We start from the raw sequence: 5011 nt of genomic DNA, 5'->3' as shown, positions 1-5011 counted from the left end.
ACCTTTTGGTTGGTCGTGCAAGGCCGTATTCCTCGGCTGCCAGGACATTAGTCCATCTATCGTTGAGCGTATCCCGTTCGGCTTGAAGCCGTTGCTGCTTCCTTTTGAGGCTCCTCGCGGTTGCGATGAGCTATTGCCTAAAGCGTTCTTGCTCGAGGGGCTCCTCTAGCACGATGAAATCTTTGTCACCGGGGCTTATGTCGTCTTCGGAGGGTGGCATGTAATTGCTGTCCTCCGAGTCCTCACTTCCGACTAGCTTGTCAGGGTTACCCTGCCCCTCCGCCCTATCAATGTGTTCGGGTGTTGGTTCGACGGGGGCATCTGGGTCTTCGGCTTTCTCCGGAGTGTTATTGTCGCCATTGCCGGTATTGCTTTCCTTGCCATGACGTGATTTTGAATGGCGTCGTTGATGCCGCTTCTTTGGTGGTTTATCAGTGTTGTTGTCCTTGATTGAATCCTTACTGCCCTCACCGCCATCCTCTCTTGGCGTATCTACCATGCATACGTCGAATGTGGAGGTGGCCACCCAGCGTGTGGTATGCGGCGGTTTTTGGCTTTGTTCATCTCCGGCATCAGTGTCTATACCGTAGATGTCTTCGGACTTACGGTCAAGCATGTCGGTAAGGTCCTCGACAGTGGCTATGAAGTGGGTGGTGGGTGGGACATAAATTCCCCGCCCTCAGCCCCTAGTTCGGGCTGGGCGTAATTCGGACGTTGCTCCTTTGTAATGACGAGTGATCGCATTAGGTCTAGAGCCTCGCTTAAAGGCGGGGTTCGGCTAGGGAAAAGAGAGTCCATGGAGTACGGCGGGAAGAAAATCCCTTGGTCGGGCTCACATAATGCAGACTCCGAGGGTTCGGGGCCAGTGTTCGGAGAAGAGTCCGGCTTCATGATGATTGCGATTGATACTGCTTCCTCTGGCTTTCCCATGCTAGGCTCAATGGCCGCAGAGAGTCCGGCGGGCTCGAGAACCCCGTCTTCGGGCCTGGTGATGTGCTCCGGATCTAAGGCCAGAGCTTGGGTTGGGGTCGCGAAACCTTGGAAGATCAAGTCTCCTCGGATATCAACGACATAATCCAGGCTTCCAAAACTAATCTGGTGACCTGGGGCGTAGCTGTCGATCTGCTCTAGACGGCCAAGCGAGTTGGCCCGCAGTGCGAAGCCGCCGAACACAAAGATCTGGCCGGGGAGAAAGATCTCCCTTAGGGCAGTATTGTTATAAATGATGGATGGAGCCATCGAACCTTCTGGCGATGACACAGTGGATCTCTCTCAATGAAAGCACTAATGTCGGTGTCAAAACCGGCGGATCTCGGGTAGGGGGTCCCGAACTGTGCGTCTAAGGTCGATGGTAACAGGAGACGGGGGACACGATGTTTACCCAGGTTTGGGCCCTCTCAATGGAGGTAATACCGTACTTCCTGCTTGATTGATCTTGATGAATATGAGAATTACAAGAGTTGATCTACCACGAGATCGTGATGGCTAAACCCTAGATGTCTAGCCTGTATGATTGTGATTGCCTCTACGGACTAAACCCTCCGGTTTATATAGACACCGGAGGGGCCTAGGTTTGTACAGAGTCGGTTTACAGAGGAAGGAATCTTCTTATCCGAATGCCAAGCTTGCCTTCGACGCAAAGGAGAGTCCCATCCGGACACGAGAGGAAGTCTTCTGTCTTGTATCTTCATGGCTCATCAGTCCGGCCCACGTCACATAGCCCGGACGCCCAAGGACACCTTAATCCAGGACTCCCTCAGTGCTTGTTCTCAATGAAAATACTCATGATCTTTTAAAAAATAAACTCAATGGACTTATCTTTAAAGTGGACTCGAAATGGTGTATGATAAGGTCAAATGGCCTTTTTCTTCAACAAGCTCTGTGTATAAAAGGTTTTGCCGCAAATTGGAGACAACAAGTCCAATATTTTATTCAAGGTGGGGAGCGTAGGGGTCAAGGTAAATGATGACATTGGTCATTATTTCTAGACCCTGCAAGGTTTGCGAGAGGATGATCCTGTGTCTCCCATCCTCTTCAATAGTGTCACTAAGATGTTGCCTATCCTTATAGCACATGCTAAGGAGGATGGCCAAGTCGGTGGACACATTCCACACCTGGCGTAGGGGGGTGTCTATCCTTCAGTATGTTGATGATATAGTTATTTTTATGGAATGACTTGCAGAAGACTAAGAATATGAAGTTGATCCTCTGCCTATTTGAACAACAACCTCGCCTCAAAATAAATTCCATAAGAGCGAGCTTTTTTACTTTGGTAGAAGTAGAACCAACGAAATAGGAATCCAATATAGACAGCTCTTCAGGTGTGAGGTAGGCTCTCTCCCATTTACTTATCTCGGAATACCCATTCACCATTGTAACCTAACCAACAAAGAATGGAAATCATTGAGGGTCGATTAAAAAAAGACTGAGTTGTTGGAAGGGTAAAATCATGTCACAGTTAGCTCCTATCAGAATCAGAAGAACAATCTGCAATAATGTAACCGTAAAGAAATGGCGGCTCTAACATAGATTTTTCTCAATATGTCATGTTGTTGTAAAATCCAGTGGTAGCATGGGATGATCGGCACTTTAGTTTTTTATCAACACGGTTCTCACAAGTTTACCCATGTTTATACTAAAAAAACTAAATACCCAAAGTGGTCTTGAAAAGACTAAATTTATCTATCTAGGTTCTTCGGGTAATGTGATGAGCACAAACGGAATTATAGACATGCTAAATGAGATATCTTGTGTAGGCCTAAGGACCAAGGTGTCTTGGGTATCAAAAACTTGGAAGTTAAAAACTGGTGCTTTCTTAGTAAATGGCTATTCAAGTTACAAAAGGGAAATTTTACGGTGCATTATAATACACCAGAGCACGTGTATTATATGGGTGATCTAACGGATGAGAATAACTGGGCCTTTTTTAGCCCAAGGGTATTTTCGACCTAAATTTTTTGTACCTTTAATCGGCCCAATTAGGTCCAGGGGTATTCTCGTCCTAAATTTTTCGATTAAATTAATTGCATTAATAAAGCACTTCATTATAGAGGTCCAATCATCGTGCGTACTCTTTTGAATTTCGGTTCGAGTGGTTCGTCCTCTCTCCTCCTCTCGCGCCCTAACCTCGGGCGCCCTCGATCACCGCCGATCGCCTCCGGCGCCCTCGATCACCGCCGATCGCCCCCGGCGCCCTCGATCGCCGCCGATCGCACCCGCCGTGTCTACCCCTCCTGCTCCTACTCCCCCCTTCCCCCTCCATCACAAGTCACCCCACGAGCCGCTAATCACTCCTTCCCCAAGCAGCCGCCACCTTCCCCGACCTGAGAGGCCACATCATCCTCATCGACGTGCATCAACTTTTTCACGTCGGATCTTCCCTGTAAGTGCCTAGCCATCTCAAATATTTTCTGGTCCCTTCTGCATATAGCACCAATAGGGGTCGAATTTGATTCAGGTTTAGGATATGTCATGTGAGGTTTAGGGTTTATCGTTTCAGAAAGTTGTGATGAGATTTCGATCGGATTTGGTTAGGGTTTAGGATATGTCATGTGAGGATTAGGGTTTATGTTTTCAGAAAGTTGTGACGAGATTACGATTGAAAGGAAGTGTTAGTCGGATGTAGCTAGGACATATTGAAGGACTTAGTTAGGGTTATGTGGCATGAGAAAGTTGTCAGCAGATTTGGATTCAAAGAAAGTTATTTTGGATTTAGTTAGGAGATACTTTTGAATTGAGTTTCGAGATATTTTGGATTTAGTTAGGAGATAATTATTTTGTATGGAGTTTGGACTTATTTTGGATTTAGTTAGGAGATAATTTGGATTTAGTTAGGAGATACTTTTGGATTTTGTTAGGAGATAATTTTGATTTAGTTAGGACATAATTTTGAATGGAGTTTGGAGATAATTGATCTATCAGGGTGGATCTATCAAGGCATTTGAAGGACTCGTCGACTTTGGATTTAGTTAGGAGATCATCAGTTAGAGCTAGTACAATCAATTACAAATTTCTGGATTTAGTCAGGGCATATTTACTTACAGCTTTTCAAGGACTGAGTTAGGTACATGAATCCGATATGAAAAATTAAATCAATTATTTAAGCAGAGTAGTGCATGTTTTGGGTAACGTATGCTATCCATCCGTAACATTGACTATCTGTTTTCGCTGGCAGCATAACGACATGGATGATAAAGGCAACGATGGCAAAAACTTGGGCGATACAGGCAAGGATGACAAGGACATGGGTCATAGAGGCAACGAAGGCAAAGGCATGGATGATAAGGACAATGATTTAGTAGCCATGGACCCCAAAGGAATGGATGGTATGTGCATGGATGATAAGGATAATGAGGATGCAGGCAAGGATGGCATAGACATGGATGATGTACACATGCAAGGTAAATGAATTGATAATAAAGGCATGGCTGGTTCAGACCTGAATGAGTGTATGGAATACTTAGAGATTGTGAAGAAGACTTTCAGTACTGAGGAAGAAGCCTACATGTTCTACGTAGGCTATGCGAGAAAAAACGGTTTGGTGTTAGAAAGGATGATCTGAAGTACAGGGGTCCGGGTCCGAAACAAAATGCATACAGAAGGACATACAAGTGCTGCAAACAAGGATGGCAGGCCCTTAAGCACTTTAATAGAGCTGAAAGAAAAAGAACACCGAGGGGTCTTTCTCGGTGTGGTTGTCCCGCTCTTTTTCAGGTTGAGCTACAAGATAGCAGTGGCCTCTGGTTCGTCAAGAATTTTGTGGACAAGCATAACCATCTGTTTGTCCCTGCTGACATGACTCCCTACTTAACGGCCCATCGTAGAATGACTGACGCACAAAAGGCCAATGTCATCGAGTATGCTGTCGATGGACTTCGAACACATCAGATTATGAATGTAATGGAGAAGAATGCCGGAGGTCCCGACAAGCTTGGATTTATAGATCGAGATCTATACAACCATGTTTCAATCCAGAAGAAGCGCAAGATAGAAGGCAGTGACGCTAGATATT

The sequence above is a fragment of the Aegilops tauschii genome, chromosome 2 (assembly GCF_002575655.3).
Source record: "Aegilops tauschii subsp. strangulata cultivar AL8/78 chromosome 2, Aet v6.0, whole genome shotgun sequence".
Taxonomy (NCBI): Eukaryota; Viridiplantae; Streptophyta; class Magnoliopsida; order Poales; family Poaceae; genus Aegilops; species Aegilops tauschii.
The sequence above is the reverse complement of the archived record's forward strand: the minus strand, read 5'-3'. Positions refer to the sequence as shown.